Here is a 19,612-nt window from a genome sequence, read left to right as displayed (position 1 = left end):
AGCATAGTTTCTTGCTTGAAAAATCTGTTAGAGTTCTTCAACAAAGTAACAAGCAGGGTGGACCAAGGAGAGGTAGTGGATGTCATTTACTTGCATTTTCAGGAGGCGTTTGATATGGTCCCACACATGAGGCTGCTTAACAAGATAAAATCCCATGGCGTTACAGGAAAGATACTGGCATGGATAGAGGAATAGCTGACAGGCAGGAGGCAGGAAGTGAGAATAATGGAGGCCTTTTCTGTTTGGCTGCCAGTGACTAGTGGTGTTCCTCAGGAGTCAGTATTGGGACCACTACTTTTCACATTGTTTGTCAATGATCTAGATAGTAGAATTGATGGCTTTGTGGCAAAGTTTGCAGTTGATATGAAGAAAGGTGGAGGGGAAGATAATGCTGAGGAAGCAATCCAATTGCAGAAGGAACTAAACTGTAAACTGAAATTGTACAAGGCATTGGTGAGGCCAAATTTGTGTATGGTGTACAGATATAATTTGGTCACCAAATTATAGGAAAGATGTCAACAAAACAGAGAGAGTACAGAGAAGGCTTACTAGAATGTTACCTGAGTTTCAGCACCTAAATTACAGAGAGAGGTTGAACAAGTTGAGACTTTATTCTTTGGAACGTAGAAGGTTGAGGGGGGACTTGACAGAGGTATTTAAAATTATGAGGGGGATAGATAGAGTTGACGTGGATAGGCTTTTTCTATTGAGAGTGGGGGAGATTCAAACAAGAGGACATGAGTTGAGAATTAAAGGGCAAAAGCTTAAGGCTTACATGAGGGGGAACTTCTTTACTCAGAGAGCGGTGGCTGTGTGGAACGAGCTTCCAGCAGAAGTAGTTGAGGCAGGTTCGACGTTGTCATTTAAAGTTAAACTGGACAGCTATATGGACAGGAAAGGAATGAAGGGTTATGGGCTGAGTGCAGGTCGGAGGGACTAGGTGAGAGTAAGAGTTCGCATGGACTAGAAGGGCCCAGATGGCCTGTTTCCGTGTTGTAATTGTTATATGGTTATATGGTTAAACAAATTGGAAGAATGGGCAAAAAAGTGACAGATGGAATACAGTGTTGGGATTTGTCTGATAATTCTTTTTTGTAAAAGGAACAGAAGTGCAGACTATTATCTAAATGGAGAGAAAATTCAAATATCAGAGGTGCAAAGGGACTTAGGAGCCATAGAAACATTGAAAATCTAGAGCACATTACAGGCCCTTTGGCCCACAATTATCTTTATCTATTCATTTGTAAATGCTGTCATGACCTCAACTGCTCAACTTTTCTACTCTACCCACCCACCCACTCCAATCTCATCCCATTCAACTCACATCACACCAATTCCAACCTACATTAAACCCACAGACCAAGGTGCTTCCATTGTAGTCTGATACTCTGCATTGTGGAGGAAGACAGCAGTTCTCAGACTGTGTAAGGTTCCTATCCCAGGGCTCAATCACATCAATGAACACCATGAATTCATAGAGATATAGAGTACTACAGCACAGAAACAGACATTGCCTCACCTAGTCCAAGCTGGCCTGGTCTTCTTCATAATCTCATCTTCCTGCATTCAGATAATAGCCCTCTCTACTCCTCTTATATATGCACCTATCCAAAATTCTCTCAAATTTTACAATTGAACCTGCATTTACCACTTTCACCGGAAGCTCGACCACACTGCACCACAATCTGGGTGAAGTTCCCCCTCAGGTTCCCTTAAGTATTTCATACTTCAGTCTAAACCTATGACCTGTAGTTATAGTTTCACCTGAGGTGTCTGTAAATAAATAAAGTTCTAACCTTTTCAATTTTTCCCTATAATTCTGGTCCCCAAGTCCAGACAACATCCTTGAAAATTTTATGTGAACTATTTCCAGTATATTGATATCTTTCCTGTAGCTAGGTACCATATTGCACACAATACTCCAAATTTGGCTCAAAAACATCTCATACAACTTGAATATAACATCTCATCTCCTCAACACAATGCCAACTTTATGTAGGTCAATGTACAAAATATACTCTTTATGAACCTATCTACTTGTGATGGCTCTTAGAAGAAATTATGGATCTATATTCCCAGGTCCCTTTGTTTTACAACACACTTTACCATTCTGCTTACCAGTCTTATATGGTTTTGTCCTCCCAAAGTGCAACACCTCACACTTGACTGCACTAAATTCCATCTGCCAATTTTTAGCCTATTTTCCCACCTGGCCAGATGAATTTGCAAGCTTTGAGAACCTTCTTTTCTGTCCAGTACACATCCAAACTTGGTGTCATCTCCAAATTTGCTGGTCCAGTTAACTACAGTATCACCAAATAATTAATATGGATTATAAGCAACAATGAATCCAGCACTGATGGTGTGGCACATCACCAGTTGCAGAACTCTAGTCAGAGAGATAACCATCCGTTACCACTTTCTTGCTACCTCCTCAAAAAATTCTGTTGTTAGTTAGACATGCAAAATGCCATGTTATCTATTTATAATCAGATTCAAATACCTATATCAGGTTTCTTAGAATACTTCATCATTTATGTAGGTCTGACATCCAGCTTGCCAGCCGATAGTTTCCCAACTTATTCTTAGAGCCTTTCTTGAACAACGGAACATTAGCTGTCCTTCAGTCACCTGGCACCTCAACCATGGCTAAGGATATCTCCTTCAGATCCCCTGCAATTTCTGCATGCTTCCTAACAAGGTCTGCAAGGAAACCTTGTCAGGCCTTGCAGATTTATCCAACCTAATCAACCTCAAGTCAGTGAGCACCAACTCTTCCGTGATCTAGGTATGCTCTTTTGCCTCAGTTCTGTAGACTGATACAATCTTCCCAATCTCTTTCAGCCCTATGGACAGATGTAGCAACATCATCAGTAAGACCAAAGAACTGATTGTGGACTGCAGAAAGGGTAAGATGAGGGAACACATACCAGTCCTCATAGAGTGATCAGAAGTGGAAAGAGTGAGCAATTTCAAGTTCCTGGATGTCAATATCTCTGAGGATCTATCCTGGACCCAACATAGCGATGCAGCTACAAAGAAGGCATGACAGCAGTTATATTTCATAGAAACATAGAAAACCTGCAGCACAATACACACCCTTTGGCCCACAATACTGTGCCAAACATGTCCTTATGTTAGAACTACCTAGGCTTACCCATAGCCCTCTATTTTTCTAAGCTCCATGTATCCATCTAGGAGTCTCTTAAAAGACCCTATTGTTTCCGCCTCCACCACCATTGCCAGCAGCCCATTCCACGCACTCACCACTCTCTGTGTAAAAAAACTTACCCCTGACATCTCCTGTGTACCTACTTCCAAGCACGTTAAAACTATGCCCTCTCATGCTAGCCATTTCAGCCCTGGGAAAAAAAGCCTCTGACTATCCACACGATCAATGCCTCTCATTATTTGTACACCTCTGTCAGGTCACCTGTCGTTCTCGGTCATTCCAAGGAGAAAAGGTCGAGTTCACTCAACTATTCTCATAAAGCATGCTCCCCAATCCAGACAACATCGTTGTAAATCTCCTCTGCTCATGATGAGGTTGAAGAGATTTGGTACGTCACCAAAAACACTCAAAAATTTGTAGATGTACCATCAGCATTCTAACTGGCTGCAACACCATCTGGTATGTGTGGGGGGGGGGGGGTGCTGGGGGCCGCTATCTCACAGGATTGAAGTAACCTGCAGAAAGTTGTAAACTTAGTCAGCTCTATAATGTGCACTACCCTCCATATTATCCAGGACATCTTCAAGGAGTGATGCCTCAGAAATGCAGCATCTATCATTAAGGACCCCCATCACCCAAGACATGCCTTGTTTTCATTGCTACCATCAGAAAGGAAGTTCATAAGCCTGAAGGTACACACTCAATGATTCAGAAACAGCTCTGCCATCTGAATGGACATTGAACCCATGAACACTATCTCACTACTTTGTTTAAATTTCTATTTTTTGCACTAGTTATTTAACTATTTTATATATATAATTCACAGCTTTTTTCTCATTATATGTTGCATTGTACTTCTGCCGCAAAATTTACAAATATCACGACAAATGTCGGTGATATTAAACAATTCTGATTCTGATGCTGATCTTCAAGAGGACCAGTTTTGTCCCTTGCTATCCTTTTGCTCTTGAAGTCTTAGGATTCTCTTTTACCTTGTCTGCCAGAGCAACCTCCTGTTCTCTTTTGGTCCCCCCCCCCCGGTATTCTTTCTTGTGTCCTCTTGCAATTGTTATACTCCTCATCTGATCCTAACTGCCTGTATATTATATTCCCCTTAATTTTCTTTAGCAGGACCTCAATTTCCTTAAATCTATTAGCTTTACCTTTTATTATAATAAGAAAATACACATTCTGTACTCACAATAATTAACTTCCAAAAGTCTCCCTGAAAACAATCTATGCCAGTCCACACCTGCAAGATCCATCTGATGCCATCAAATTTGACTTTTCTCCAATTTAGAATCTTAACCCATGAATGTGTCCTATCATATAACCATATAACAATTACAGCATGGAAACAGGCCATCTCGGCCCTTCTAGTCCGTGCTGAACTCTTACTCTCACCTAGTCCCACCGACCTGCACTCAGCCCATAACCCTCCATTCCTTTCCTGTCCATATATCTATCCAATTTAACTTTAAACGACATCATTGAACCTGCCTCAACCACTTCTGCTGGAAGCTCGTTCCACACAGCTACCACTCTCTGAGTAAAGAAGTTCCCCCTCATGTTAGCCCTAAACTTTTGCCCTTTAACTTTCAACTCATGTCCTCTTGTTTGAATCTCCCCCACTCTCAATGGAAAAAGCCTATCCACGTCAACTCTATCTATCCCCCTCATAATTTTAAATACCTCTATCAAGTCCCCCCTCAACCTTGTACGTTCCAAAGAATACAGACCCAACTTGTTCAACCTGTCTCTGTAACTTAGGTGATGAAACCCAGGTAACATTCTAGTAAATCGTCTCTGTACTCTCTCTAGTAGGCCACTATTTTCTATGTTGTTACAGATTGCATCATATCAGGTCTCCCCCCAGCCTTCAATGTCACAGTGCATCAGATCTGCATTTCCCATTTCTATCTCTTATCCACAAAGAATTGATCTTACCATACTAAAGTTAGGAAGTCAAGCCTTGACCCTGTCCCATCTCCCCTTGTCCATTCCCTTTACATCTATATCAAGGACACCCTGCATGCCCTCCACCTTTTGGACAACTTCTGATTGTCAATTTTCATGGCCCTCACTGAGAATAATCCAGTCCTTATGCAGCTCAGCTTCCCCATCTCCTCATCAGGAAGGGACTTACTGCAAAAGACATTCCAATCAGTTCTTCTTCTTACCCTGAACAACTTGTCTGCAAATTCAACCTAAATTTCTACAAATTGGAGGTACATCAGCAACTATGCCTGTCTTTTCCCTTGTTTGCTTCCAAACTGACACCCACCTGGCTCATTCTATCCGTCTTCCCTCACCTTCCCTCACCTTCCCTCACCTTCCCTCATCACGCCCCTTCTTCTCATTATATTGGCTGTTTTCCTTCCCCACTCTCAGTCCTGATGTAGTGTTTTGTCCAAAATGGCATTAATTCCTTTACTGCATAACGGCCGTTCAACTTGCTGGTTACGTCCAGAGTTTTTTTTCTCTATATTTGTGCAACTGCAACATCTTTAGTGCTCAATAAGTAATTTGAATTCTAAAAATAAATAAATAAAAACTCGGGGGAACCTTTTTACGCCGGAAACAATTAAAATAAGATTTTCTTGTTGTCAATGAACATGCCGACTCGCTATCTTCTTCATCCGATTAAATCGATCCATGTGGATATTTTGCAAAGAATTACCTCAGGACAATATTTTTCCTTACTTAACCGCAGTCTTCTTTCTGGTGATATAATGTGCACTACACTTCATCCTGAACCGTTCTTCTCTCTCTCCTGATCGGCAAATCTAGTGTCTACTGCCTCATTCCTGCAAGCATTCCACAAGTCTAGTAGTAGTAACAGATTCACGTACCTGGCACACAGAAGAATGCGAGCAGAGGGTAATAAATATCATTTCATTTATCTGTCGAATTGTAGCACGTGCCATTTCTAAAAGATCTGGAAAATTAGGCTGGCTCTATCTGCTCCGTGGAAAGTATTTCTCTTACACTTTAACGTGGTACCTTTATAGAGCAATTCACGGTCCGTTGAGAAAATCCGTTCTCATTGCAATCACTGATCTCGTAAGAGTAGCTTTTCAGCTACGAAGACAAAGGAATCCCCACTTATAAAGATTACTACACGAAATATGGTCCCAGAGGGAATGTTCCCGAGCCCGGGTCTAAATCGCTGGAGATGTTTACCTCATGCAGTTGCATTCTACACGATGAATATAATATTTATAACATGGTTGAACGATGAAAATTGCGCAATAGAAAATGAAAAATGAAACCTCGCTCTTTCTGCAGCTAAATCTGCTTTAATGTGAAGAGGAACAAGCCTACTCAGATGTTACTGCAAAGTGTTATGTTGGCTGTGATTGCCATCCCATTGCCGCAGAATAGTCCCGCTGACCCAACACTAAACAGAACCGCTGATTCCCCACACCCTTTCCCCGTCCTAACACCTGTCGTGGCGGTACATTGCTAACACTGATCATTATAACTCAAGTTTCGTTTGCTCCGTGGTTTGTCTTCACTGTTCAATCTGGTTAACATTGTTATTGACAACAAGAGGAGGAAACCGCAGCTCCATGAGGTAGTCTTCATCGGGGTATCAGAGGCGGAGAGGGTCAGCAATTATAAATTCCTCGGTATTATCATTTCAGAGGATCTACTCTGGGTCCAGCACGTAAGAACCACTTCTAAGAAAGCACGGCAGTGCCTCTATTTTCTTAGAAGTTTGCGAAGATTCGGCATGCCATCTAAAACTTTGACAAACTTATATAGATACACGGTGGACAGTATACTGATATGTTGCATCACGGCCTGGTGTGGAAACACCGATGCCTTTGAAAGGGGAAGCCGACAAAAAGTGGTGGATACTAGCCTAGTCCATAACGGGTAAGCCTTCCCTGCGATTGAGTACATCTACATGGAGTGTTGTTGTAAGAAAGCAGCATCCTCCATCAAGGATCCATCAAGGACCCATCATCAAGGTCAGGCTCTCTTCTAGCTGTTGCCATCAGGAAGGAGGTGCAGGAGCCTCAGGACCCACACCATCAGGATCCAAAAAGGTTATTACTCCTCAACCATTTGGCTGTTGAACCAGAGGGGATAACATCATTCAGTTTCACTCACTACACAACTTATGGACTCACTTTCAAAACTCTTCATCTCTTGATTTCTCTTTTGTAATTTTGCAGTTTGTTGTCTTTTGCTCATTGGTGTTTGTCCACCTTGTGCATGAGGGGACACACGCAACAGGATGGATAAGTACCAAGAAATATAGTACAATCTGCATTGTGTTTCTTTGTATTTACTGTGAATGCCTGCAAGAATATGAATCTCAGTGCTGTATATGGTGACGTATATGCACTTTGATAATAAATTTACTTCGAACTTTGGAAATAGGTGAACTTAATGCGTTTTGGTTATCTGCTGCAATCATTCCTGTTGTCATACCTTAACTATTTTGACCCAAATAAAGATGGACACTTTCACAAATAATTCTGAAATTATGTTACATTAAGTTCACTACGGTTGACTCTCTCAATATGATCACTGGGAATTCATAACTGAAGCATTGCAATTGGGGATTTAGTGTTACACACACCAGTTCTGAACACACTACCCTCCGTTCTCTATGCACCAATCCTAAACATTATCAAACCCGCAGACTGATTGCTAGGTTGCTATTGTAGTCTGGCAGACTGAACTTTCCCTTGCTGAGGCCAGGTAGCAACTTCCAGACACCTCTTACATAAGGCAGTTCCCACTAAGGAACATCTGACCACTGTCTCCCGTACCATTACCAGCCTCAACACTGCAGATTTCCCATCCACTGCCACACACTACAAGGTAATAAGGGGAATAGATAGAGTGGATAGCCAGTGCCTCTTCCCCAGGGCACCACTGCTCAATACAAGGGGACATGGCTTTAAGGTAAGGGGTGGGAAGTTCAAGGGGGATATCAGAGGAAGGTTTTTTACTCAGAGAGTGGTTGGTGCGTGGAATGCACTGCCTGAGTCAGTGGTGGAGGCAGATGCACTAGTGAAGTTTAAGAGACTACTGGACGGGTATATGGAGGAATTTAAGCTGGGGGCTTATATGGGAGGCAGGGTTTGAGGGTCGGCACAACATTGTGGGCTGAAGGGCCTGTATTGTGCTGTACTATTCTATGTTCTATGTTCAATCTCATAGTTCCCTTACTCTGCTCTGCTCATTTCTACCCCTTACCCAAGATCCACAAACCTGACTGTTCAGGTAGGCCCATTGTTTCTGCCTATCCTACTCCACTGAACCAATGCCTGCATACTTTGACTCCATTAGTTTAGTCCCTTCACATGCTCCCAATCTCTTTAACCATGATTTCCTTGCACTGATTGCCTCATTTTCACTATGGATGCCTCTTTACACTTTCATCTCCCATCAATAGGCCTTAAAGCTCTCTGCTTCTTTCTAGAAAATGGACCCAACCAGTTCCTCTCCACCACCATCTGGTGAAACTGGTCCCCTCACTCAACAGTTTCTCTTTAGCTCCTCCCACTTTCTCCAAACCCAGTATTGTCCCAAGCCATGCCTGCTTTTTGTCGCCCACATGTTCCAAGCCTACACGGGTAATACTCCCCAACTCACTCTGCGCTACATTGACAATTACATTGGTGCTACTTCCAGCACTAGGTTGAGCTTGTCAATTTCATCAACTGTGTCAACAGCTTCCACCCCACCCTCAAATTTACTTGATCCATTTCTGAACTTCTGAGATGTCCTTTATCTTTATACATCAGAGTTTCCCCTTCTCTACCACTGGGGCTGGCCTCAGCTTTATCTCCTTCATTTCCCAGATATCCATCCTCACCTATCTTCCCATTGCCATAATATGTAGAGCTCCCCTACGATCCCTACAGTATCCACGTCCAGCATGTCATTCTCTGCAGTAGTTTCAGCCATACGTTTGGTGGTGGATCCTACCAACAAACATATCTTTCTCCCCTCTCACCCTCACTTTCTGCTTTCTACAGGAATTGCACTCTCTATGACTCCCTTGTCCACTCATCCAACCCCACTGATCGTCCTCCTGGCTATCCCTGCAAGTTGGATGTGTGCTATGTTCATCCCTTCACCTTCTTTCTCACCACCACACAGGGTCCCAAACAGTCTTTCCAGCTGAAGGAACACCTTCACCTGCTCGTCTGTCAGGATAATCTACTGTACCCGATCCTCTTGCTGTGACTTCCTCTACATCAATGAAACCTGACATAGATTGGAAGGCTGCTTAGAGCAGCATCACAAAAGGTGGTATACCCCTCTAGCTCGTCACTCATTTCAATTTTACTTCTCATTCTGACATTTCCATGGCGTTTTCTACTGCCACATTATGGACACTGTTAGACTGGAGATGCTGGAAATCCAGAACAATGCTGGGGGATCTCAGCAGGTCAGACAGCATCCATGGAAATGAATAAACAGTTGACATTTTGAGCCGAGACCCTTCTTCAGGGCAACACTGGCTAGATGATAGGGAAAAGTGGGTGCTGTTGAAATGATTTTCTAAGACTGCAGCTCTATCAACAATGGTATGCTCCAAGGTCAGTATTGGGCCCATCATTATTTGTCATTTATATTAAAGATTTGATTAACGTGATTAAACCAGAAAGAGTGCAAAAATGATTTACAAGGAAGTTGCCAGGACATGAGGGACTGAGTTATAGGAAGAGGTTAGAAAGGGTAGCTGTTTGCTCCTTGGAGTGAAGGAGACTGCGAGGTGACCTCTTAGAGCTGTATAAAATCATAAGAAGCATAGATAGGGTAAGTAGTCTATTTCCCCTATGGTTGGGGAATCAAAGAGCCTGATTCTGCATCATGCTGATCTGAGTTTTAGGTTGAATGCTCTCATTCAAATTCTAGGCATCCATTAGTCTCGTGAGACCATGGATTTTCACCTTGGAACCCTCATTCAAATTATTTATATAAATTCCACACAAAAACAGAGAGTGGGAATAAAGGGATTCTATTCTGGTTGGCTGCCGGTTACCAGTGGTGTTCCACAGGGGTCCATGTTGGGGCTGCTCCGTTTTACGTTGTACATCAACGATTTGGATTATGGAATAGATGGCTTTGTGGCTAGGTTTGCTGATGATACAAAGATAGGTGGAGCGACCGGTAGTGCTGAGGAAACAGAGAGTCTGCAGAGAGACTTAGATAGATTGGAAGAATGGGCAAAGAAGTGGCAAATGAAATACAATGTTGTAAAATGTATGGCTATGCACTTTAGCAGAAGAAATAAACGGGCAGACTATTATTTAAATGGGGAGAGAATTCAAAGTTCTGAGATGCAACGGGACTTGGAAGTCCTTGTGCAGGTTAAGTCGGTGGTTGAGTCGGTAGTGAAGAAGGTGAATGCAATGTTGGCATTCATTTCTAGAGGAATAGAGTATAGGAGCAGGGATGTGATGTTGAGGCTCTATAAGGTGCTGGTGAGACCTCACTTGGAGTACTGTGGGCAGTTTTGGGCTCCTTATTTAAGAAAGGATGTGCTGACGTTGGAGAGGGTACAGAGAAGATTTATTAGAATGATTCTGGGAATGAGAGGTTTAACATATGAGGAACGTTTGTCCACTCTTGGACTGTATTCCTTGGAGTTTAGAAGAATGAGGGACCTCATAGAAACATTTTGAATGTTGAAAGGCATGGACAGAGTGGATGTGACAAAGTTGTTTCCCATGATGGGGGAGTCTATTACGAGAGGGCATGACTTAAGGATTGAAGGGCGCCCATTCAGAACAGAGATGTGAAGAAATTTTTTTAGCCAGAGGGTGGTGAATCTATGGAATTTGTTGCCACGGGCGGTGGAGGCCAAGTCATTGGGTGTATTTAAGGCAGAGATTGATAGGTATCTGAGTAGCCAGGGCATCAAAGGTTATGGTGAGAAGGCGGGGGAGTGGGATTCAATGGGAGAATGGATCAGCTCATGATAAAATGGCAGAGCAGACTCAATGGGCCGAATGGCCAACTTCTGCTCCTTTGTCTTATGGTTTTATGGCCTATGATCTAAAATGGCCTATCAGCAATCCCTGTGGTTTTCAGTCTGAAAAATAGCTTTCTATCATCATCCTCTGCTTCCTACATTATTGATCAGGGACAATATTGCACCTGCATTCAGAGGGGACAAAAAGGAAGGCTGATCTACTGAGCATATATATGCAGAACTTGCACTTAAGAAAGGTGCAGTCAGACAGATAGGAATATATTGTAGACCTCCGAACAACCACTGGGACCCTGAGGAACAGATGTGGCGGAAGATCAGGGAAAGGTGTAAAAACAACAGAGTTGTTGTTATGGGTGATTTTAGCTTAACCAGTATAGACTGGGGGTGTTCAGTATAAGAGATCGCAATGGGATAGAAATTGTTAGATGTATTGAAAGTAAACAGATGGACCATCCTGGTCCTTGTATAGGGAAATAAACCTGATTGGGTGACTGACCTTTCAATGGGGAGCATTTAGGAAACAGAGTTCACAATTACTTAAGGCAGCTATGAATAATGATCTTGTGGGGAAAGTAATAAATAAGTGAAGAGCAAATTGCAAGAGAATTTGGCAGGAACTCTGGAGAGTTTATTGTGAAAATTGTTCTGGGGAAGTTCCCATCTGACATGTCAAAGGTGTTTAAGGATCAACTGTAGGTCAATTATGCTCCATTAAAAAGAAAGGATAAGGATAAGGGACATGTGGATAATAAGAGAGGTTGTGAATGTAGTCAAGTAAGAAAAGAAAGTAGATTTAGGACAGTGAAATCAAGCAGAGTCTTTGAAGTTTATAAAGAAGCTAGAAAAATCAAGAAGATTAGAAGAGTCAGGGGGCATGGAAAATCCTAGAAAGCAGGATTAAAGAGGATACGACCGCATTAGACTGTGTATATAGATGCATCAAGAGCATGTGGATTACTAGGTAGAGGGTAGGATTAAAATGAGAATGGAGGGAAAATGTGTGTCGAGGCAGAGGATATAGGTGAGATCCTAAATGAGCACTTTGCATTAGTATTATCTAAGGAAAAGTACATAGATAATAGAGCAACACACATCAAAGTTGCTGGTGAACGCAGCAGGCCAGGCAGCATCTCTAGGAAGAGGTACAGTCGGCGTTTCAGGCCGAGACCCTTCGTCAGGACTAACTGAAGGAAGAGTAAGTAGGAGATTTGAAAGTTGGAGGGGGAGGGGGAGATCCAAAATGATAGGAGAAGACAGGAGGGGGAGGGATGGAGCCAAGAGCCGGACAGGTGATTGGCAAAAGGGATACGAGAGGATCATGGGACAGGAGGTCCGGGAAGAAAGACAAGGCGGTGGGGGGAACCCAGAGGATGGGCAAGGGGTATATTCAGAGGGACAGAGGGAGAAAAAGGAGAGTGAGAGAAAGAATGTGTGTATAAAAATAAATAACAGATGGGGTACGAGGGGGAGGTGGGGCATTAGCGGAAGTTAGAGAAGTCAATGTTCATGCCATCAGGTTGGAGGCTACCCAGACGGAATATAAGGTGTTGTTCCTCCAACCTGAGTGTAGCTTCATCTTTACAGTAGAGGAGGCTGTGGATAGACATGTCAGAATGGGAATGGGATGTGGAATTAAAATGTGTGGCCACTGGGAGATCCTGCTTTCTCTGGCAGACAGAGCGTAGGTGTTCAGCAAAGCGGTCTCCCAGTCTGCGTCGGGTCTCACCAATATATAAAAGACCACATCGGGAGCACCGGACGCAGTATATCACCCCAGCCGACTCACAGGTGAAGTGTCGCCTCACCTGGAAGGACTGTTTGGGGCCCTGAATGGTGGTAAGGGAGGAAGTGTAAGGGCATGTGTAGCACTTGTTCCGTTTACATGGATAAGTGCCAGGAGGGATATCAGTGGGGAGGGATTGGGGGGGACGAATGGACAAGGGAGTCGCGTAGAGAGCGATCCCTGCGGAAAGCAGAGAGAGCGGGGGAGGGAAAGATGTGCTTAGTGGTGGGATCCCGTTGGAGGTGGCGGAAGTTACGGAGAATAATATGTTGGACCCGGAGGCTGGTGGGGTGGTAGGTGAGGACCAGGGGAACCCTATTCCTAGTGGGGTGGCGGGAGGATGGAGTGAGAGCAGATGTACGTGAAATGGGGGAGATGCGTTTAAGAGCAGAGTTGATAGTGGAGGAATAATAGAGCAGTCTGTGTGCTGTATACAAATGTGAGATTAAGGTGCAATTGACTATTTGGATTCAGAATTGGTTTGCTTATTGAAGACAGAGGGTAGTGATCAATGGGACTTATTCTGGCTGGAGGTTTGTGACTACTGGTGTTCCGCAGGGATCCGTACTGAGATGTTTGAAAGTGGCTGCCCAAGTTGATGTGGAGGTAAGGAAATAATATGGCATGCATTAGTCGAGGCATTGTGTCCATGAGTTAGGAAATTTTATTGCAATTTTATAAAAACTGGCTCAGCCACATTAGGTCTATTTCATTTGGTTCTGTTTGCCACATTATATGAAAGATGTGGAGGTTTTGGAAACTTCCTGGATTTGAGGCTATGTGATATAGAAGAAGTTAGTAAAACTAGGGTTGGTTGTATTCTCTGAAGTGCTGAAGTGAAGGGAGATCTGATCAAGTGTTTTAAGAGTGGGAGAGGATAGATAGAGTCTAAAGCTATGTATCTTTTTCCCAGGGCTGAAATATCTAATACTAGAGAGCATGCATTTAAAGGTAGGAGCAGGATAGCTTAAAGGAGGTGTAAAGTACAGTGCAGTACCCAGTCAGGGGTGGTGGTGGAGGAGGGTAGAAGAGGTGCAGAAGAGGCAGGGAATGTGCAGAGAATGGAGGGATATGGGGGATGTGTGACAGTGATTAGTTTGGTCTGATTAGCTTAATTACTTTAGACTAACATTGTGGGCCAAAGGGTCTTTTCCTGTGCTGCTCTATTTTCTGTTATAAATGCTGGTAGAAGCTGTATGCTAGAATCCTTTCCAGTAACTTGCCCATCTCTGAGATGACGCTCCTGGCCTGTATATCCCTGAATTTCTGAAATAATGGAAGAAGATTAGGTAGCCTCTGGTATTCCAGTACTCCGCTTGGTCTGAAGATGTTCCTTAGTTTCCATGATTTTCTTCACAGTAACAATGATGACAAATATTCTTGACAACATCTCCACTTTCCATGAAATAATTCCATGCAAACTCAACATCAAACTCTGTACTCCGGGAGTCAATTCCTTCCTTGACAATTGGATCCTTAACTTCCTGACCAACAGACTGGCTAGTTATTTTTTTCAAGATGGCACCAATCCACGGACTCCATTGAGATCATGGCTCAGAGTTAGTTTTTAGTTCATATGGATGGTTTTGGGGACAAAGAGAGGAATTAGAGGTCAGGTTAGGATTTGGAGGAGATAGAGTTTTGGCCTCCACTCCACACTCCCTGTTTGAAGTCCAACTACATGGACAAGTGACAAAGGACACTCATAGGCCAGACCTCTGCTCCGCATTCAAAGGTCAGTGACGAGGATGGGTGATGAAGGACATCCACAGTCTAGGCCTCCACTCCGCACTCAATGTCCAGCAACCAGGAGTCTGTCTGAGCAGGAGGCAAGAGAAAGCACGGGGGCCAGTCAGTTGGTAGTGCTCAGATTTTGAGTTTGGAGCTCAGGGTCCTGACATTGGCTGGTCTAGTAGTTAAGCCTGGAGATTGAGGCTATAGGCTATGGAGTTGGATGACTCTCCATATGTATGTGGGTGAGTGGGAAGGAGGGAAGGGGGCTTGTTTTGCTATTGTTGTTTTCTTGCTTGTTGTGTTCTGCTTTGTTGTTTCACTGTGCTGCTTTGCCAAGCATTGTGGGCATGATATGTTGGTGCTGGAGTGTATACTGACAGTTGTGGTCTGTCCCAGATAAGAATGGCAGCCATCAATTATGGAAATCACAAGGCAGGAGCAACTGGTTAAGCTCATGGATTTAATAGAGGACAAAAAACTTTTTAAAAAAAGATGGAACAGTGTCAGAAACATACTGTCGTGGAAATTTGACTTTAGTCAGGTGAAAAGAATGCTTGACTCCAGAGTCTTGTTTCTGGACCTTTACTTGGTACCAAGGGGAGAGAGAGAGCTGGTCTCCACCTGCTCCCGAGTCTGCTCTCCTGTTACGAGAACATGTTCTTATACAGTTCAGCATAGTAACAGCAGACTTATAATATAAACAATCATTGTAGAGAAATGTTACCACACTAACAATATGTTAATATGGTAACAATAGAAAAATAGAGGGCTCTAGGTAACCCTAGTAATTTCTAGGTAGGGACGTGTTTGGCACAACTTAGTGGGCCGAAGGGCCTGTATTGTGCTGTAGGTTTTCTATGTTTCTGTATGTTACCATTCACTAAAAAGTTGGAGTGGAAGGAGCAGTTACAAATTAAAGCATCTTGCAGAGCTCAGCACGTTAGTTTCTTGTTTCTGTGGTTGTAGCAGATTAGACTCATACCTTATCTCACAAGAGTTAGCAATGTACTGTTATCAAGTTGTACACAAAGATATTTTCTTTGCAGTCTCCTTGAACCTTGTCACAAAGCTTATTAACCATTTTCTTCCACAAATCCCTCTTCGTTGATCAACGCTCATACTCTTCCCTATTCACATTCATATTCTCTCATTGAGTCTATATCTGGGATGGGGGCCTCATAACCCTCAGGAAAGGGGCACAATTTCAAACATTCCTCCTCCTCATAGCTATCACTACTATCCTCTTTATCCTCCCCTTCCCTAGAGGTTCCAGGCCTTCCAGATAGTCTTCATACATAGATGGGGGCTAGCGTCCGTCATTGGGCCCTGTCCTCTGGAGGATAGTAGGGTACAGGTATAGAGGAATCTCATGGCCAGTACACAAATTACCATGATTACAAGTATTATCCCATAATATACCAGTGTTCCCCACCAATTTCCAAGTGGCCACCATTCTCCCCCAGGTGGGTTATAGTTGTGGAACTGCCTGCCCACCTGTTTTATTTTAGTCACTGATTTCTTTATGTGGTCTGCAAGCTTAGTGATTGCGTGGCTCCTTTCACTCTACTCGGCAGCTGAACAGGTGCTATTCACTCAAGTCTATTGTCCCTCTCCTTTTCATATTGTCGTTTGCACCGAGTGGCATGTATCCAGTTGGGTTTTCCTTCTACCTTTACTGCAGTCCCAGTGACCAACAGAACTTGATTGGGTCCTTTCCACCTAGGAGAGAAAGGATCTTTTATCATAGCTCGAACATACACCTAGTCCCCTGGTTTGAAGGGGTGCACATTTCCTTTGGTCAGGGGAATTTGGGCATCCCTCACTTGACCATGTAGCTTTTCCACCTCCTGACGCAATGCTTGCACATATTTTAGGGTTTTTTTATCGTTCCAGGTCAAAGCTACTCCCTCCGGTGTCATGGGGGGCTTCAGCCCTGTTGTCATTGGCTTACTCATCAATATTTTGTGTGAGATGAGCTCCGTACTCCTATTCTTCTGGTTTCGCAAAGCATACATTACCAGAGCCAAGGCCTCTGGCCATTTAAGTACACTCTGCTGACACACTTTGCCTAGTGCATTTTTTATTTCTCCGTTTACTTTTTCCACTATTCCCAAGGATTGGGGTTGATAGGGGATGTGTAACTTCAACTGAAATCCCAGGGCGTCTTTCAGCCCTTGCACTAATCTATTGGTAAAATGAGCCCCTCTCACTATTAATGCACAATGGAATCCCAAATCTTGGTATGATTTCCTTCATTAGGGCATTCTTCTCTGTCCTAGCATCATCCTCTCATAGACACATAGAAAACCTCCAGCACAATACAGGCCCTTCGGCCCACAGAGCTGTGCCGAACATGTCCTTACCTTAGAAATTGTCTAGGGTTACCCATAGCCCTCTATTTTTCTGAGCTCCATGTACATGTCCTTAAAAGATCCTATTGTATCCATCACCGTCACTGGCAGCCCATTACACGCACTCACCGCTCTCTGCATAAAAAAACTTACTCCTGACATGTCCCCTGTATCCATAAAAAAGTTACCCCTGACATCTCCTCTGTATCCATAAAAAAGTTACCCCTGACATCTCCTCTGTACCTGGCCAGGTATACCTCCTCCACCCACAGAAAGAACATATCTATTGCCACCAATATATACTTGTAGCCTTTCTCTTCTGGCATCTATCTGCAAAGTCTATCTGCAAGTTTTCAAACAGCATTTTTGGCTGAAGCAAATGATCATACTTTGCCGGAGTCTTCCCTTTATTGTTCTGCTGACATATCAAGCATGTCTGTGCTACCCTTTCGATTGTGACAGTTACCCCAGGGGCATACCATTGCTGGCTAATCGCATGCTGCATCCCTCCTTTGCCATGAGAGCCTGGCCATGGGCCAAGCGAGTGGGGGGCAAAAACAAGCTGCGGGACAAACAACACGCCCAGCAGGGTGGCACCATAAGCCCGCTCGTGGGCTGCAAGCAGCTTTTGTCCATGTGCACTTTTCTTGCGGTGTGGCAAGAACGTGGACTTGCCGCAATCTGTCAATTGTGATGGCAACGAGGAGCTCTTCCTCCCCTGTCTCCACCCAGGCTGGGGGGGGGTGCAGTAATATTGGCTGCTGCTGGAGTGCACCACCTGCTTTGCTGTTGTGTCGAAATAATTCCCTTTGGAGACCTCGTCTCCTGCCGAGGTATGTGCCTCACATTTAATTATGACTAAAGCCTGCGGCGACTGGATGGCCTCTAACAAGTTAATAACCAGTTGAATGTTTAATAGGTTTTCCAGAGGAGGTAATGAATCCTCCGTTCTTCCAGAGCTGTCCAAAATCATGGGCTACTCCAAAGGCAGAGCGAGAATCAGTGTAAACTTTTGCAGTCTTGCCCGAGCCCAATATACATGCCGAGTGAGGCTGAAAAGTTCTGCTGCTAGTGCAGACATTCCATTTGGCAGGGCGTAAGCCTCTACAACTTATGGGGAAAAATGCTGGGTGGGGCAGAGTTGAGGAGCCGGGTCACTGCATGGGTTACCAACACAGTGCGAGGGTGATCAAGCACTATGAGGACAGATTTTTCAACGATCACTGCTGGGGCTACCACCACTCATAGGCAGGAGGTCATTCCCTTTACTACAGCACGTAAGGAGGTGGATTAATAGGCCACTGGTTGCTTGCCACCTCCGTATTTTTGGCAAAGCACTCCGGTAGCGAATCCTTGTTTCTCATTAACGTACAGGAGGAAAGGCTTCTCTTAGTCAGATAGGCCCAGGGCTGGCACCTCACCAAGGGCATCTGATCCTGCAGGGTGGCCGTCTGGAGTACAGCATCCATTTCCCTATAATCTGGTATCCACTCTCGACAATACCCAAGCATTCCCAGGAAGGAAAGGATTTCCTTCTTTGTCTTTGGTATTGGGATGTGCTGGACAGCCAACATACAGTCTTTTCCCAGTCCTCTCGTTCCCTTCGTCAGCTCATACCTGAGACACTGCACCGTGTCCTGGCAACATTGCAGTTTTTCTAGGGAAACCCGGTGCCCCCTGTCAGCCAGAAGCTGTATCACCCTAATTGTGTCAGCTAGGCAGCGAGGGCCTGTGTCTGAAGCTATCAGGATATAGTCAGCATATTGGATGAGTGTGGAATGATTGGACAAGGGGCACTTATCCAGGTCATGCTTTACAGCCTCAGCATACGCTGCTGGGCTTTCCGTGTATCCTTGCGGTGAATCGGATCCAAGTATACATAGAAACATAGAAAGCCCACAGCACAATACAGGCCCTTCAGCCCATAATGCTGCACCAAACATGTCCTTACCTTAGAAATTGCCCATTGCCCTCTATTTTACTAAGCTCCATGTACCTATCCAGGAGTCTCTTAAAAGACCCTATTGTATCTACCTCCACCACCGTTTCCAGCAGCCCATTCCACACACTAATCACTCTCTGTATAAAAAAACTTACTCCTGACATCCCCTCTATACCTGATCTTCACAGCCTGGAAGCTTCAGGAAAAGTGCCGGGAGCAACATCAGGACCTGCTTATGGCCTTTGTTGACCTTTCCAAAGCACTCAGCAGTGTGCAAAGAGAGCTCTATGGGATGTCCTCCTCAGGTTTGGCTGTCCCAATAAACTTGGTAACATCCTCCACCAGTTCCACAATGGGATGACTGCTCGGGTGACCATAGGAGGACAAGGGTCCGAGCCCTTCCTTGTACGCACGGGGTGAGGCAGGGGTGTGTGCTGGCACCAGTGCTCTTTAACATCTTCCTCTTGTATGTTACCAAGCTTCTCCACAATGAGATTGAAGACAGCAGCGGTGTGGCAGTGGACGTCAGATTAGATGGCAACCTCTTTGACATCAGGAGGCTCCACACAACCACCAAACTCTGTAGACAGTGGGTCCTGGCGCTGCAGTATGCAGATGACTGTGCTCTTGTGGCCCATACTCCGGAGGATCTTCAGACTGT

The 19,612-nt window shown here is 44.2% G+C and overlaps 1 protein-coding gene across 2 annotated transcripts in view; it reads left to right on the top strand.

Moving 5' to 3' along the window:
- LOC140188751 (complement C1q subcomponent subunit A-like) overlaps positions 1–19,612 on the top strand; it is a 113,887-nt gene that overhangs the window by 2,345 nt on the left and 91,930 nt on the right. The window contains exon 1 of one of the 2 annotated variants that reach the window (XM_072245361.1): positions 5,341–5,351. The exons of the other annotated variant lie outside the window; for it this stretch is intronic. The gene's annotated coding sequence lies outside the window, so the exon portion shown is untranslated. Of the gene's footprint in view, positions 1–5,340; positions 5,352–19,612 lie in introns of those variants that run through there. 2 annotated transcript variants of the gene reach the window in all.

This window comes from Mobula birostris, chromosome 27 (genome assembly GCF_030028105.1).
Source record: "Mobula birostris isolate sMobBir1 chromosome 27, sMobBir1.hap1, whole genome shotgun sequence".
Classification (NCBI taxonomy): domain Eukaryota; kingdom Metazoa; phylum Chordata; class Chondrichthyes; order Myliobatiformes; family Myliobatidae; genus Mobula; species Mobula birostris.
This window is presented reverse-complemented; position numbering and strand designations above follow the sequence as displayed.